General features: G+C 39.5%; 1 protein-coding gene and 1 long non-coding RNA gene across 3 annotated transcripts in view; one reads left to right on the forward strand and one right to left on the reverse strand.

Annotated features, from left to right (window-relative positions):
- Positions 1-2,845: 2,845 nt before the first annotated feature.
- LOC132522331 (uncharacterized) lies at positions 2,846-9,888 on the reverse strand. The gene is made up of 3 exons (XR_009541169.1): positions 9,761-9,888; positions 5,604-5,939; positions 2,846-3,093 (listed from the first exon to the last, which is right to left on the reverse strand). It is a non-coding gene; the product is annotated as an uncharacterized LOC132522331 (long non-coding RNA).
- Positions 9,325-18,179, forward strand: part of GALNT3 (polypeptide N-acetylgalactosaminyltransferase 3) — a 45,478-nt gene continuing 36,623 nt past the window's right edge. The window contains exon 1 of one of the 2 annotated variants that reach the window (XM_060151467.1): positions 9,325-9,647. The gene's annotated coding sequence lies outside the window, so the exon portion shown is untranslated. The remainder of the gene's footprint in view (positions 9,648-18,179) is intronic. The other variant, XM_060151468.1, reaches the window with a different exon arrangement.

Consider the following 18,179-nt stretch of genomic DNA (forward strand, 5'->3'; position numbering starts at 1 on the left):
TGGGACATTATTTCCTGATTTCTATGAGACTATGGAAGTGTTTAAATGCTATTAAGAAAAAAAATGGCAAAACTAGTCAGTCTAGTTCATTATGTTCTGTGATGCTACAAAAGGTCAAATTCCATAAAACCAATTGACAGGCTGTCCCAAGACTTTTTGCTTTGGACAATCTTTAAAAATGAAAAGTTATTTTGAAAATGCACTGAGATTTTATAAAATACATTTTGCTTGAGGATTTTTATTTCATTCTACCTTTTCACTGAATAGTTTTATATTATACTCTTCTAGAATGATTCCTTAAACACAGTCCATCACTGCAATTCCATCTATCTAGTGTGTTTGTATGGGCTCCGATACAATTAAGTTACAAAACTCACAATTTCATTTTTTATATTAATGAACTTTATTGTACTTCTCACTTTATGTTTTTGCTTTGTCAAGAGATAGATTTGGACCAACGGGTCCAAAAGTCTTTATAAGTATTTCACTTTCAACTAAAGTATAGGTATCACTTAAAAGTAAGAGACGCTTATTTTTAATGTCAAAATATCAATTTGGAGGTATTTTATTTCTATTTTTCTAGTAATAATTAAATGGATAAAACTATACTATTAAATATGATGAAGCATTACTTTGGAGAATTTTGTTTATGTTTTAAAATATGTTACCAGTTTACGGTTTACAATCACACCAAAATGTTAACAATTCATTTTTGGGAAATCCTTGTTGTACTTAAAGTACTAAATGAACAACCCATATGCCTATTGTTAAATGGAGCACTGTACTGAGTTAGTTTTTTACCTTCTTTTATCCTCCTGAGTTATCTAGAGGATCCTGCAATCCTCAATGTTTTGATTGTAGAAATCAGTGTGTTTGCTTTTTGGTATGACATTGTTTCATAGCATCTTTTTATTTATTTTAAGCAGATATTCATTTTTATTTATTTATTTATTTATTTATTTTTGGCTGTGTTGGGTCTTCGTTTCTGTGCGAGGGCTTTTTCCAGTTGCGGCAAGTGGGGGCCACTCTTCATTGCGGAGCGCCGGCCTCTCACTATCGTGGCCTCTTGTTGTGGAGCACAGGCTTCAGACGCGCAGGCTCAGCAGTTGTGGCTCACGGGCCCAGTTGCTCCGCAGCATGTGGGATCTTCCCAGACCAGGGCTCGAACCCGTGTCCCCTGCATCGGCAGGCAGACTGTCAACCACTGCACCACCAGGGAAGCCCCAGAATCTTATATTTAAAGAAAGATTCATATGAAACAAAATTAACAATTTTGGTTTTATTATATTTGAAGATATTTTAAGATTTATATGTGAAAAAAAGTCTTACTGCTTAATTTTTCCACATGTTATCATTACATGAATGGAATAGAAACTGTGAAAATAGAAATTGTCAACAAATGCTTAAAGACAAGCTGAAGATGCCAAATTATTCACCCTTGGATTCAAGGCAAAATGATTTTACAACTTCTCTGACATAATGTATTTTATAGAACACAGGTATTTGGGTCTGACAGACCTGCTTTTACATTCCAGCTCTATCAGCTGTGCATCTTTGAGCTATTTACTGAGATCTCCTCACCTGAAAGATGACAGGGATTTTTATGGAGACTAAATTAGATAATGCAGGAATAATTCCTGGTACAAAGATATTACTCAGTAAATGTTCTCCCTGCCCCACATCACAGGTCAAAGTAGGAAGTAAAATCCTTATCATCCAAAGCACTTACCAGTGTTTTTTTGTGACATAAACCACAGACTTCTGGATTCCTGCCCTACTGTCTCCTCCCACTAACGTCATACATGTTTTCCTATCCATCATTCTTTTTCATTTGAGGGGTTTGGGATAAGGGAGAGAAATGGTGTCTCAGGGAATGGAAAAACTTACCGTGGAGGGAAGGGATGGAACTAAAAAGGAATGTGTATTATCATTACCATCTTCATTGAAGAAAGCTTACAGAAGACATGAGTTGTGAATAACATACTTTCTATATGAAATGGCAATGACAGAATGAGCTTTTGTAAGATAAGAGACCAAAGAAAATCCCATGGAGGCTGAACATTCAATATAGATTTCTTTTGCATCATTTTGTGCTTATTACTATGGAAGGCCTTGCAGTGGGTGCTAGCTCTGAAGACAGAATCAGATATACAACAAACTTAATGTAAAATTATTTCTCCATATCTATACCTAAGGGTAATTTCTTTCTCACATCTATTCTTACTTATATTGAAAAACATTTTGGGGCCTCCCTGAGTCTTCCTGGGGCCCAAGAGGGCTTTGGGGCTGTACCAGGCCCGTCTGCCTCAAGATGCCTTTTAGAAGTGTTTCTGTTCTTACTGAACATTAGGCAAGGAATAAACTTGGGGGTCTTTCTGTTCTCCGGGTTAGGGTCTATGAAGCCAGCTTCTTTTCTGCTCTCAGAGTCGCCTCACCAGTCTGGCTTTTAGCGTCAAGTTTGCATTTCTGCACATCTTATTCTGCACACCATTCTGTGAATGGTGCAATATGGCATTTCTGTTCAGCCAGGTTACAGGGCTTCTTCTCAGGCATTTTCCCAATGCCCTCACCCCCAGCCCACCTCGCCTATCTTCTCTTTCCTCATTCTGCACACATTTTACTAAGATTTGGGTTGGGAAGAGAAAACTAGCTCCAACTGAGCACATATTCTTCAAAATATAAGGTTTATGGCATATGTTTTGTGCATTCAAGGTTTAGACTTCAAAATTCCAATAAATCCAAACCTTTGCATTTCAAAAGTTTTCTCTGTATGAACTGGGAGAGTACAAAGGGAGCAGAAGTATAAAAGGTGCTTGTTCCTGTTGAGAGATCAAATTTAGATGAAACTGTTAAATAACTTAAAAAACTCCCCCAAACGTAGTGGCTTAAAACAACAACAAATTAATACTTCTCATGATTTACTGGGTTGGCCAGATGGTTCTTCTGCTGTTATCTGCCTGGGCTCAGTCACAAAGTTGCATTCAACGGGTGGTCGGCTGGGGTCTGAGCTCAGCTGAGCATCTGGGACAGCTGGGCCTCTCTCCATGGTCTTTCACCCTGGGCTTCTTCATGGCATAGCAACATTCCAAGAGGCTAAACACAAAAGGTAAAAAGTCTCTTAAGGCCTGGCCTTGGAAGTCACATAACATTACCTCCACCATATTCTATTGGTCAACACAGGTGGCAGAACACTCCATATGCAAAGGGTGAGGAAACAGGCTTTACCTGGTGGACACAAGGTTGTGTGTGCTGTGCCCTGCCTGCATAAAGGTATCCTGTCAAAGGACAAGTAGGGCTGAAATGCATTCTGGGCTCCATTCAGCCAGCTGGATGACTTGGAGAGAATTTATATCTACTGGGAGGATGGGGTCATCCCCTTGCCAAGCCATGAGCCCATGAACTCCCTCTGCCTATTAGTGACATTTTCTAATTCACACAAAACACTGTTTAGGCTAGTAGAGGCCCAGCTGAATATCATCTTAGTGTGAATCAAATATGCACTGGATCTTGATGAAGGCTAAGGTCTTTCCCACAGGATTTAGGTAGTTATTACAAAGCTGCATAGAGTTTGCAGTGGGGGGAGAAGGGAAGAGGGAAAGAAATTGGATGTCGTTCCTAGTTTACCTCCTTTGCTCCCTATTCAATCCCAGGAGTGAAGCCACATTACCAGGCCTTGGAAGGGATGTGTTCCCAAGACTGCTCTTAAGCCTTCAGAGGATGTCCCACATGAATGAGTCCTTTGTGCTCTACTCTTCTCCTTCTTTATCATTTCTAAGCCCTTTAACCCCTTTTTGCAATATCTCCTTCTCCCCTCCCCTTTTCTCTGTGGTCCATCAACTCTTCTAACAGAAATAAGCACATTTCCTTCCCTAGCAGTGATTTTGTGTGTGTGGCTGCAAATGTCAGCTGCTTGTCAGGGACGCCTATTCTTGAAGCTTTGCAGAGGGGAGGAGTGGGCTGTGGTCTGTCTGCTGACTCCCTTGGGAATAGAGAACAGGTGCATTCTTATTCTGTGATTAGATGTTGGGAAGGAGCAAATGACTTTTCTGTTAATCAATTAAAAACAAAGCCACTGAAAAATATAATTTCCTTCAAAGTTTTCCTTCTAGTATGCATGAAAAAATCAATATTTCTCTCTTTAACTTAACTACAATGATGTTATTTCTTTTGGTATAATACCTTAGACCTATTATGCTAAAAGAGCATCCCTGTCTTCTATGATTTAAGTTATTTAACAAATTTCATAACCTATTTGGCAATAAATGATACCACGCCCAGGTAGTGTCTCTCCACAATTCTCTCTTCATGATACTGGAGTAAGGCGAGGGTAGGGACCAAGGGAGGAGGGTAGTTTATTTTATGCCATTGCACTGGAATTTAAAAGTATCAAGGTGATTTGGGCTGATCTTGGAGTCTCTGTAGGAGACTAGGGTCTTCAGCTGGGCTAAAGAGGTTTTGGAGAAGTGAAGAGAGGGAAGAATATTGTATCAAAAGATATATGGATTTTCAGAGGTGGGAAGCTGAGTGTGGCATGATCAGAAGATGGTAAAAGATCTGACTTTTCTAAAATAAGGGGGCACTCTACTTCCATATTTCTGAAGTAATAAGGTTTTAATCATAATGAACATCCTTTACATAAAAGTTTGGTAACTAAGATTCTTACAAATAGAAAATGCTAAATTGTTTATTTTTTTACTGTTTATCTTTGTGATATGATTCTTCTAGTGATATCATCATTGTTTAGGATCTTGAATGATTGATACAAAGTGGCTTAATAAAAGTCAGAAGGAAATCATTACAAATGGTTCAACAGATGAAGAGCTTGATCATCACAGGATGGTTTGCAATAGCAAAATTTGGAGACAATCTTTATTATCCATAATAAATGACTGATTAAACACATCTATACAAAAAGAAACCATGCAGTAATTTAAAAATAATCTGTAAAAAAGTGAATTTATTGATGTGGAAATATATGTTAAGTAGAAAACTTTGGATACAAAACAAGACCCCCAAATGATATACTTTTTATTTTAAAAACATGTCTCTGTCTCCCTTCATATCTCACATTCCTCTCCCCCCAACTTTTTCCAATAAAAAAAGATATCTGGAAAGATATATAACAGAAAAGGGTCTGGTAGTTAGTACTGATTTATCCTTATGGGAGAAATTTTGTATGTTTCAAAATTCGCCTGCATTTTTTTTTAATTAATTAATTTATTTATTTTTGGCTGTGTTGGGTCTTCGTTTCTGTGCGAGGGCTTTCTCTAGTTGTGGCAAGCGGGGGCCAGTCTTCATCGCGGTGCGCGGGCCTCTGACTACCGCGGCCTCTCCTGTTGCGGAGCACAGGCTCCAGACGCGCAGGCTCAGTAGTTGTGGCTCACGGGCCTACTTGCTCCGTGGCATGTGGGATCTTCCCAGACCAGGGCTCGAACCCATGTCCCCAGCATTAGCAGGCAGACTCTCAACCACTGCGCCACCAGGGAAGCCCCCGCCTGCATTTTTTGATTTTTCTATAATGAACATGAATTGCTTTACAGTTTAACCAATCATTTTACAGACAATAGAGAGATAAGTTGAGGAAAAAAGTGAGTCAGGGATACCTGGAGTACTTCTCTGAGGTCAACATCATGCATGACTGTCCCCATCTTTTCCCACAGAATATCCTTTGGTGCCACTGTCAGAATTTAGAGCTGGCTAGATTGAATATAGCCTGACTCAGCATAGTATTTTTTTTTCTCTTATGCTAATGCTTAAAAGCTTGAAACTCTGCACTCTACTTAATCCATTTCATCAAATATTTATTGAGCACCTACTATGTGCCAAGCATTAAGGATACAAGATTAACAAGACATAATTCTGTTGCAGTTTAAGGCAATAGTGCCGTCATAGAAATTTGTACATCTTGGAAAGTCCCAGATGGTTGTGCTGATGATAGCCTACAGGGGAAAAAAATCATAAGTAAACTTCATACAAGACAATGTCCAAGAGAGTCCATACTAAAAATAATCTATCTATGTTTTCACTCATAATATTTTAAGCACAATGTAGAATTATGCTGAATCATTATTTAAAAAAAAATACCCACATATTTGTGGCTCTTCATCATGATACCAGCATCATTCTCCTTTTAAATCAATAGCCTTTCAATTCTTTTAGTAGAAATTATTTCAATCTGTTTAGTCTTTGAGCCAAAACTCTCAATTTGACTTTGAGATCCTGAACTGGAGACTCCAGTTCCCACATAAGGCAAAATTGTTTTTAAAAGTTAAATCAAGGCAGTATATTTCAAACTAAAGTTGCTAAACCCCGGGTGACCATAAATTAAACAATTAACAAATCCAAAACATTTAAAGTTGGACTTAGTGAATCTGAACAATTTCACTAGTTACATTATATATTATAATTTTTTGAATTAAAATTTCAATCTCAAGTAATTTACATACCTTCATATTTGTTTTCCATTACTATTCCTTTACCTAGAGGTTTTTTTTTTTCCCCTGACAATTATCATGGCATTTACATGAATCAGTGTGTAAAGGAATTGGCAATCACATTATACCATTATCTTATTTTGTGGAAGAGAAAATGTAAGCCCAGAAGTAACTCATAGGAGTGTAAGTTTCTTTGCATAGCGCCTTTTGAAACATAAGTATATGATAACTGGTAACTACTGTTATTAGAAGCTTGGCCCTCAGATTCCTAGTCCATTACTCTTACTTGCCCAGATTATTTCTCCATACTGTTTAAGTCATTAGACTTGTACTCTGCTCAAGACACCCTGCATATTGTTTTTTTCATGGTATTTAATGGATCTATTTATTCATTTAACAAATATTTATTGAGTACCTACTAAGTGTCAGATACTGGTCTTGGCATTAATTTACATGTTAACAGAAATGATTAAACAGTGAGTATTATTTTAAATCCATATAAACGAGCATTTGTGGTTAGTCCTGTGTGTGTGTGTGTGTGTGTGTGTGTGTGTGTGTGTGTTTTCCTGCGGGGGGCCGGGGGGAGAGAGAATGTCTGTCTTCCTTCCTGTATAAAATCTGTTTGGTTTTCTATCTTAACTGCCATTTTATGCCAAGCATGTAGTATTAAAATAAGCTTGTTTCTGAGAAGCATGTCTACACTGAGTCTCCTGGATTCTATTTTATGATGAAATACTAATTTCCCCTTTATAAAACAAATTCTCTATTCCATAATTTTGAATAGGATGATACTTTCAACTGATTGCATTTAGGACATTAAACATTTTAGCATGACAATATTTTTCTCTGGGCCTGCAGCATTTTAATTTTATTATTAAGTAAGTAACTTTCATTAATTTTAAGACTTTGCTTTCAGACATAATGCTAATAGGTATGCCAGACACAGAAATATTGTTTTCCTTATTTAAATTATCTGTCTTCATCATAAAACTGACTGTCAATTTTTAGTAATTTCTGATTTTTATATTTTTTCCTGTTCTTTTTTCACTCATGCAGCATTTTGGTCCTATTTGCTTGTTCTCTCTTTTTATAGGTCTCCCCTAGCTTCTCTTTTCAGTTATTATTTGGCTTTACTAGTCTTGCTGTCAATGCATTTCAGTCCTTGGATTCCAGATTGCTATTCTATATTCACCTGCTCTGTTCTGCTCTGTCAGTGAAAATTCTGGCTCTTTGCTTGGTGGGACATCAAAAATCTGATAGGCTTTGGCTCCTGCTTCATTTAGGGATGAGTAGTACAAAACAAGAGATACAGATACTCCTTGGTTATACATTTAAGATTTCTCTCAAATTTCCCAAAGACTAACACTCTAATCTCCATTTAAAAGCAAACAACAAAAAAAGTGGCAGAATATTTTTAAGGAGGGGGAGGGTGGTGTAGAATTTAGGTAGTGTTTAGCTACGGCTCTAAGGACAAATATTATCTAGTTGGTATGGTAATGCACATAAGTAGCTCCTGAACTTTTGGGGGGAAGAGGGGGAGAGCTTAAAAATTGCAGGTAAGTACTGATATTAAAGTGTCATAAACATATTGATGCTTGCAATATGATGCTTCCTTGATGCTTGCAAAGTAACCATAATATACAAAACAAACAACTAACTAAAGTTTTAAATCCAATTCATGAGTATAATATAAAATAGTACTGTGGATGCTAAAACCAATGTCAGACTAGCTGAGTCCTAAAGCTACACCTGTTGATACTGTACTAACCAGTATTTCCAAACCTTAACTTTAGGTCACACATAACACTAATATACCAATAAATGGGAACCATAAGAGTATGTGTCAAAATACAGGAGGAAGGCCACAGGCAAACTTTATGGACAATCTGCCAACATGTAATTAAGCATGCCACTAAAGCATCTGCAGCTCTTTTCGTATTTATATTCCTGTGAACATTGAAGATAGAGCCAAATAAATGAATAAGTTCATAGGAAAGTAGAAAGGTCATTTTAAGTCCTGGTTTCGAGTGTGTCAATGTTTGTTCAGAACAGCAGAAGGAAGACAAACAGAAAGGAATTAAATTTTTTTTTGTCTTAGAAACAAGGGCAAACCCCACCATCTCCCTAGAGTCTGCGTTCTCACCTTGCCAATAGATGTTGGGTTTAAGCACACCACCAGGAGAAGTAAGCCCTCTCTAGGAAACCACAGTGTCTTTTCAAACAAGGACAGCGGGTTTTTCTCTATTGTCGCTGCTTTCCCTCTCATCTGGGAATTGGTTTGCCTTTCGATAGCAACTCAGGAAGGGGTGGTGCGCCCCAAATTCGCGAGGCTCTGCCAAATACCAGAGGCTCTTCTTTGGAAGAGGGAGGCTCCTCCTTTGGACGTGAGGCGCCCCTACCAGAGCGCGCGCTTGCAGAAACGGAAACCACTAGCTGCGCTGAAGTGAGTCAAGTGATGAAATCAAGACTGCATGGGAAGGAGGCTCACCCAATAGCTCACGAACCTAAGTGGTGACAGACGCTGCTGAACCCTGCTCGTGGAAACCCTACGAGCCAACCACTGCTGCCGTCATGAGGTGGTCCTCGGAGGCACGGGGCCCCCGGATCTCCGGGCAGCGCACCCCTTCATTTTGGCAAAACGCAGAGGAAGGGAAGTGTATGTGAGGGAAATCTAGACTCTCTGGTTCCCTAAGGACGTAGACCGTGTTCTGGTTACAAGGTGACCCCTACCACCAGGTCAGAGCAGGACTCCCCAGGGCAGACGGGCTGAGACTCGCCTCGCGCCGAGAACCAGCCTCGCCTCCCGCGGAGAGAGGAGCCGCGCAGCGGCCGCGCCCGGCCTGGGACGGCGCCCTTGCCCCGCGCGCAGTCCTCGGTCCTCACCTGGAGCGCTCAGGTAGGGCTTGGGCGGGGCGGGAGGCTGGCGCGCACGCGCGGGACGGGGGCCTCGCCCCTGCCGACGTCGCAGGCTGGAGCTCACCTGGGAGACTCCGAGAGGAAGCCGAGCCTCGGTTCGGCCTCTCCCTGGCAACGCCGGAGGCCCCGCGGGAAGGCAGGAGGCGGCGGCGGAGGAGGAGCTGGACTAATCGGCAACTGTAGCTACAGCCACCGGAGCCGCCACCGCCGCCGCCGCCACCTGCACCTGGCGCCCGGCCCACGTCCAGCGCCCGCCCGGCCGCCGCTTCCCGCCGCCTTGCCCTGCCCACCCGCCAGGTAACTCGGCGGGCCGGCGCTCGGGTCGGGGCGGGGGACCCGTTGCCCCTGGGCAGCGTCGGAGGTGTGTGTGTGGGGGGCGGGGGAGGGGTCGGACAGACGCGGGGGCTCACTTGGCGGAGAGACGAGGAAGGTCCCGGTGGCCGGTTGGAGATGGTCTCGAGAGCGATGTTTCAGTTGGCCCTCGGGAGAGGCCGAAAGGGACTCCCGAGACCGGGGAGGAGGTGGCGCTCCGGGGGTTGCCCTGTCCTGCCTGTCACTCGCAGTGCCCCCTGTCGGTCTCTGTAAGGAGGCTTCAGAGGAGCCGGACCCGGGCCGAAGTCCTGGGGGCCCCGAGCTGGTCCCTGCGAGGGTGGCCTAGTGGGGGGTGGGAGGGGCAGGGCCGGGCGCGAGGCTGCGGGCTCCTCTCGGGCTCACAGGTTGCTGGTCTCCTGCCGCCCCGGTGCGGGGGCCGGAGGGGCGAACCCGCGACGAGAAGGGCACGGCTTGGCCCGGCAACTTTCCCAGCCGGACCCCAGACCGTCCTAGGCTGGAAACCGCGGCCGCCCGAGCCGTTCAAATGGTTTCCGAGTGGTTTGGAAGGCGCTCTGCGGTCGGGACGCGGACATCCTTCTCTCTCTCTCTCTCTCTTTTCTTTTTTTCTGGTCTCTGTACTTTTCCGGGTGCGCTCCCTAAGCCAGAGCTGCGCCCACTTTCCGGTTTGATCGAGAAGTTATTTTCTTCGTGGCAGGAGGAAATCTAACTGCCACTCACCAACCGCACACCATCGCGTTGAAGGACCTGTTGACTAAACGACCTGCCTATCGCGGCTTTGGTCTGCCTGTGGCATATGAGTCAAAGGTTCAAAAAAACTTTGTTTCAGGAACCTGCCACGTCTGAACCTGGGTGTGCCAGGCCCAAATTCCTTTCCCTGCCTAATTAGGCTTTTCTGAAGCCTAAGAATTGAGGGTGAAACTGGTGCTTACCTTAGACTTTATTTCCTTTTCTTTCAAAGCCCATCAAAGCACTTCCTTCTCTTTCAAATATTCACCCAAACACCTCACTTCAAATTTATCAAATAACTATTTCTGTTTTTAGAACTCCAAGGAGTTACCAATTTCTCTGGCTTTCAGAAAACCTTATTAAGTGAACATAACTTGCTGTAAAAGTTATACTACATAATGAAGACATTTAAATTCAAATTGTATTGTTAAAAATTCATTTATTTGAGAATTTCTGGTTGTGGGAAAATCTGTTGCTTCTTTTACTGTGTAAATTTTTCTTTGAGTTTTTGTCTAAAATACATGAGGTTAAAGTCATACCCTACAAATAGACTTCTTTAAATTTAACTTTTAATATCTGAAGTCTAGCATACATATTAGTTAAAACATTCTGAAGAGTTTGTACCAAGCATCTTTCTTTTTGCAATGCTTTAACTAACATTTTTACATAGAAATTTTAATAATAAATGGCAATCTCACTGCCTATATTTGTTTAGTTCTATCTTTGCTAATTTTAAAAAATATATTTTAAATTGCACACTTAACATAAAATGCTGTAGGAAACACATAGAGTTGTTTTTTTTAAAGGTGCAAAGTTAAAAAGTCAACCGCAGCACAATAGGACATAATTATTTATGATACCTTTAACCAGTGCTTTCTGTTTTTCTTAAAAGAGCCTCACCTGTCCTCTTAATCTTGTCTCCATATGGAGAGATATATGTGCTAAATACTATTTAAAAATTAGATGTAGGTATTGCTCTCTGAGTGTAGGGTATTAATTTAATCTTCACTGATTATTGGGCCAGATGTTATTAGATTATCTTTACCCTTAATTTTAGGGAGAAATGTAACATATTTGCATTAGCTAGAGTAACAGGGTGTCTCAGTTAAACTATCTGTAAAATAGGAAAAATAATACTCCCCTAGATTAAGATAATGAGGACTTAAATCAGGAATCTCTTCTAGCCCTAGCATTCTTAGGATCCCCTTCTCACTTTGGATGTCTGGTCAACCCATCCAGTTTGTGATAAACTGGAGCTGAGAGAGATATTCTAACTTCAGTTCACCCAGCAAGTTAGTGGTAGACATGGCATTATTATTTGAGTGGCTTGACTCATGACTCATGTTATCTGTACTTTTCACCACCTACATTCTCATTTATCATAAGATTTTTACCTTGTTGTGTCTCATATAGTTTGTAAGGCCTTTGTAATTACAGAATAGTCAATTGTTCTTTGTCCAGCTCTGATTTACCCTAACTTCTACTTGTCCAGATGATGCCTGACTCCAGGGAGATTGAGGCCATAATTCTTCACCTGTCATTGTGGATCACATGTGTATTGAAGATGCCATGTGGACTGAGATTTTTAATCCTTTCTTGGTATTTCAGAGCCACAGTTAATTTTTTGAGTCAACTCGGACAACATAATTTAGTCTTCTGATCTTTTATTATATTGGCTTAAAATATATTTTATGAGGCAGCAACCCAGGGTCATCCTTCCATTTGCAACACTCTAGATTTTTGGTTGGCAAGCACTCTTCCTTAACATCAGTGTTTTTTAAACTGTTTTTTGTTTTGGACTGCAATCCTTAGAAATGCATTCTATTCCTCAACACAATACACTGAAGTATGTGTGCATATAAATGAAACAAGGTTTACAAAACAATACTTAATCCTACAGCATGGATGTTCTCTATTATTTACTTTTAAAAAACGTTGGTCTTAAAACACTACATTGATTTTCATCGATTTTCTGACCACAATGGGCTGGAACCTACAATAAAAATAGCGGTATCCTATTGAATTTACATTTTTTTTAAGGCTGATTTTTCTACCAGTTTACTGTGTCTTACACACACACACATACACACACACACACACACACACACACACACACATGCATTCACAGAATAGAAAATCAAACTGTACTTTTAAAAATATATAAAATTATACTATAATCCTTATTAAACATTTATTGGAGGGCTTGAGACTCTAGGATCTGGTGCTAGACTAAAACTCTCAAACATTAAGAACTGTGTGAAATCTTATTGTACATTATTGTATCTTAAATGGCTTCTCAGCATACTGTAGTATTTTGGGGATAGAAAAAACTGAAAAGGTTTTTCTGAAGGGATTTTGATGGTAACTATTGAAGTTACCAAGTATAATCTTGATAATACCAAATATTATCAAGTGAAAGTTTGAGAGAGAAAAAGAATTCTGTCCAGCTCTATTATAAGTTCTAAATTTTATGGGTGAGTTATAATGCTGGGTGGAGTCTGAAAAAAATCATTAAACAGGCAAGTTTATTACTTGGTTTGTAGTCTGTTAATATATATTTTTCTTTCACAATGAGACAAATATGAGACATATTGTGGGAATCATACCACTCACTCCCCAAAAAAGATTGAGAAATTAAGAAATTAGATCCCTAGGACCTGTAGGGATGTAGGCTTGGAAGCTCTGATTGGATGATTACGCCTTCCATAGAAGCTTTTAATTTTAACATGCCTTCAGATTCCTGGTAAAAGGAATTTTTCTCCAAAAGAAAATATTGATGTATTTAATATTTTGGAAATGATCAATGCCCAAATCATCTTCAGACATATTCAATTTTCTGGTCCATAAAGTGTAAAAATACATTTGGTATGCCAGATCTTTTATGATTATAAAATTGAGAAGGAAGTATTTTCAATCACCTATCTAATTATGCATCTAGTTAGTATCAGAATAATTAGTTTTATATGATTTGGGTAATCTTAACACAATTAATATACTGCCAATAGCAACAATGAATTCAAATCAATGCCAGCAAAGGCAAAAGACCAAAGTGCATTAACTTATGGCAAAGCAGAGACAAGTAGGGCTCTGAATTCTAGGTCATTAGTGACTACTGGCAATTAGATGAAGTCTCCTTCAGTCATTCTCTAGGTTGGGCTCATATTTTTTGGCACTAAATAGAGATTATTTTCCCAGCTACACTTTTTTCCCTATAATTGTTTCAAACTGCCCAAACTAGTTTGCTCATCTCATCTATCCTGTTGCCTGCTGGACATCTTTAAGATGTCATAATTACCTGAGATTTTACATTTGTAAACCAGAAACTCTATCGCATCAAAACAGCAACAACCACAACAAAAAACAATGTTTTACTTCCTGTATTTTATTTATGAGTATTAGTACATTTACCGTTTCTTATCCACAATTCCAAAACCAAAAAATCTCTGATAGCAAAAATTTTTTTGGTTAACTCAGTTTTCAGCAAAACTTGAATGCATTTGCTGTAAAACCTGCGAGAACTGTCAGGAAGCTATTTATCATCTACTCTGCTTGGAGGATGTGTCTTACTGCAGAAATAGTTCTGTGTTTGATTACATGGTACCGTCCCAGGCCCTGCTGGGGGGTACACTGTTATATTGGGCATGTAAACGATATCTCCTTTCTAACATCCAAAATATTCTGAATTTTGAAACACATTAGGCTCCTGGGATGTTGGAGAATGGGTAATGGATCTGTACTACCATCCAGGTATCATGCCAGAAATCCAGAGGTCATTTTTTACTCTTTTCTTAACTTCTACAACTATCAGATCACCGGATCTGCTCAAGGTTTTCCACCTATTTTCACAAATTCCTCTCCTACTTCTACTGCCCTAGTTCAGGGTTTCATCAACTTTTGACTTTGGTACCACGGTCACCTGCTACCTGATATCTCAGTGGATAGTATTAAGCTTGAATCCATCCTCAGCAGAACCCCTGAGGTGATGGATCTCTTTAAAAATGTAAACCTGAACTTCTCTCTCCTCTACTTCAAGTCATGTAGTGACTTTTCATAGCTCACAGAATAGAGAACCTATGGCCCTTAAAATGGTCCCACAGTATATGACCCTTGTTGAACTACGGATTTATACTCCGTAAACCAAAATTTTTTATTCCGGCAACAGATTTCATTGTTTTTTTCTATTGTTGTTACTCTCCACCACTGAGAGCTCCTTTCCTCTTATCTTTATTTCTATAACTTTTTCCGGTTCTTAAGAGTCAACTGAGGTCTCACCTCATTGAGGACACTGAACAACCCAACCAACATTCCTCCACATACACCTGAGCTGGGTGAGGTATCCTTTTATCATGTGACTTACATATGTGATATAATACAGTCTGCTTTTTCACCTGTGTACACACACACAACTTGTAGATTATTTGCGGAGCATGTAAAATTTCTCTTTCCTCTAAGACTATTGTAGAGTAAAAATATTAGAGTAAAAGTGGCACAGGAAGGGGAGAGGCATTGGGCAGCAGTATATTTGCCTTTTTTATGGACAGCAACTGCAGAAACTGGGAAGTAGGAAACTTGTTTCACTGTACTTAATTAATTAGGCTATTTAATTTAGGTTGCTGTTATTTCCATCTCATTCCTTTGTGATGTTATTTCTGCGCCTCTGTTCCAAGATCTGGATTTTACCATTTAGAAGTGAAAAGTTAACTTTGTGATTGAAATGTCTTACAGCTTTTATTTGCAAATATTCTACAATTGAGTACATTAGTATTGGTGAGAAGTTTAGGAGGTCAGCTTTTACCTGAAGAATATAATTTAATTAGACTAGACCAAAAAAAAAGGCAAAAGGTTCCTTCTTAGGAGTCTCCCTTCTCCAAGTTCTGTCAATTTTACCTCTTAATTAATATTTCTCAAATCCATTTACTTTTTTCTATTCCTAGCACTACCATCATCTTTTGCCTGGACTTTCGCAAGGTCCTCCCTGTTGCCTATATGAATCTTTCTAATTGATTCTTCACACTGCACCCAGAGGGATCTTCTCAAAATATTTGGTCTTGTTACCCCCTGCTTAACAGGATAAGTCAAACTCCTTAACGTGGCCTAAAGGCCTGGCATGATTTAGTTCCTGCCCAGAGCACACCTCTCGCATCATCACTCTCTGTTCTAGTTGTATTAGCCATTTTTTTAATTGCCAAGTTCCTCCTGCCTCTAGGTCTCTGTAAGCGTCATTCTCCCTGCCTGGAGCTCTCTTTCCTCCCGTTTTGGCCAATCTAACTAAAATTTATCTTCAGATTCCAATTTAAGCTCTTACTATGACTGGAATTTTTCATGGGTCTTCTCCCCCTTCCAACTATGGATTAAAGTGAAGATTGTAACCTAAAGAAATAAAGTCCTACTTAGTACCTGGGAGTATTAACTTAAAAAAAAAAAGTTTCCTCACAAAAGGAGCAGAATTTAATATGTGGCTCATATGTTTAAAAAATAGATTTTAGTTATTAACACCTTTATATTTTTATCAAGTAACAGTAGTTAATATTTATTGTCTTAATAAGTATTAGTCCCTAGTTACTGTTTTACTACTGAGCAGTTATGTGCCAGGCATATTTTAAGCAACTTACATGAATTAATCATTTAATTTTCAAAGCTGCTCTATGAGGTGCATATTATTTTTCCTCTACTTTAGAGATAGGAAAATTGAAAAAGTAATTTGCCTCTATCTACAAGGCTAGTGAAATGTCAGAGCCAAGATTCAAATCTAAGCAGTCTCATTCCAAATCCTGTACTTCCCCCTGACTTATATGTAAATAAAATTAAGTAAGACTATTAAACATTTTACAACAGCAACAGAAATCCACTCAACCCTCATCTCCCCCAGTCCTGCTGTGTAAAGGCAACCACTTTCACCTCTTTTAGATGTTTCTCTCCATATTTACCTTTTGAAATAATATGTTTATACTGCTATTTCTTAATGTATCAATATTTGACATTACCTACTGACTGACCATTATGGTAGATAAATATTAAGCTTTTTCACACACATACCCTTTGCCCTCCCTTTCTTGACTTCCCAATAGATGTCACAGTATAATTCTCACATTTCGTTTGCATTTTAGTATGTATTTATTATTGTGTAAATCTTGTTCACTGCTGAGCCAAGCACGTGTATTATGAACATGGTTCCTTACTTGTAGAATTTTTTAAAATCGTGGAGTTAATAATAAACTCACTTAAGAAAAGAGAATGTGCCTAGTTTTTCCATGTATGAATTTCTATTTCTATATAATCCAACCCTTTCTCAGTAAGATTTTTCCACATAATCAGACCTATCAGATTTACGGGTCCCTTCCTGGAACTCTCTGTCCTCTTGTTTCTATTTGGACTATTGCTTTCTAGTCCTGTTCCACAGCAATTGTTTGGGATTTTTCTTTGCTGACATTTCTGACGGAGTTCGTATTTCTTAGATACATTGACTTCTGGAGTTTATTTACTCCCTAATATGTATGGAACCCCCCACCCCCACCCCCCCACCCCCAGCCCCAGTAGCCCTTTTCCTTTCCTTGCTGCCCTCTGATTCACTGTTTTCCTCTCTGGAGGCAACCAATGCTTTTTTTTTTTTTTTTTTAAACAAAAACAATATATATTTTCTCTGTTTTTGAAATGCAAATAAATCTTGCTTTTTTTTTCATTTAATTATTGTGGAGTTAACACCATATCAGCATATAAAGTTGCTTCTTTGTTTTTAACTTGGCATACTGTTCCATCATAGGACTCTATCATAATTTATTTATCTAGTTCCCTTTTGGTAGAGTTGTAGGCTGTTTCAACCTTTTGATATTAACAAAAAATGCTTTAATGTGCAAGCTTACACGTTGTCATTTCACTTGAGTACCAGCATATCAGTGGGATAAATTTCTAGAAGTTATTCTCATACCTGATTGATACCTTGACGGAGACTGGAGTAGTGTGAGACCTTGCATGTTTGATAATTCTGCATCAAATGGGATAAGAGTAAAGGGTAAAAGCACACCTGGTAGTAAGTGGGCCCTTCTGGAGGACAATTAATAGTGCAGAGAGGGTTTCTAATGCAAATTGTTGTCTTTGAGCTTTTGACCATGACCTTTGTTTTTTCAGAAATGACTCATCTTTTTGAACTTTGTCATCACCTCCTTTAGTGTTCATGTTCATGGCTTCTTGCTCCATTATTTTAGCTCCAGGTCTACCTCTGCAGATAATCCAGAGTAGAGAGCATGTCATTAGCTGGTCCTTTTCAACAAGTCAAGAACCCATATTTAACACACTTTATAATTTAACAGCATCCTCAGCCTCCACACTGATTTATTTGTTGAGTTCAGCTAACTCTACCTTCCAAATCATATCCCAAGCCTCCACACCCCTTCTACTCCTCTCTCACCTAGATTGCTCTTAATAGCTTCCTAATCGCCTCTAGCCTCCTCTCTGGTCTCCCCACCCCCCTCCCCTGAGGAAAAAAATTCCATATTCAGCACAGCTTCAAGAACAGTCATTCTAAATTTCAGTTCTGATTAGGTCATCACCCTGCTTAAAATCCATTAAGGCCTCTCCCCTTTGCCTAAAGAATTAAGTACAAATCCCACAGAATTAGGTACCTCTCCCTTCCCTATGTGGAGCTTGGCATTCAGCATGTGTCTCATAGGCCTCAGTGTGTGGTAATTGTCTAGGTATGGTCCTGATGAAAATTATCCTACTTGAGGCCAGCTGTTGAAAGAAAAATTAAAGTTTAGCCTGACATTGGTTTAT

Source organism: Lagenorhynchus albirostris, chromosome 6 (assembly GCF_949774975.1).
Source record: "Lagenorhynchus albirostris chromosome 6, mLagAlb1.1, whole genome shotgun sequence".
NCBI classification, from domain to species: domain Eukaryota; kingdom Metazoa; phylum Chordata; class Mammalia; order Artiodactyla; family Delphinidae; genus Lagenorhynchus; species Lagenorhynchus albirostris.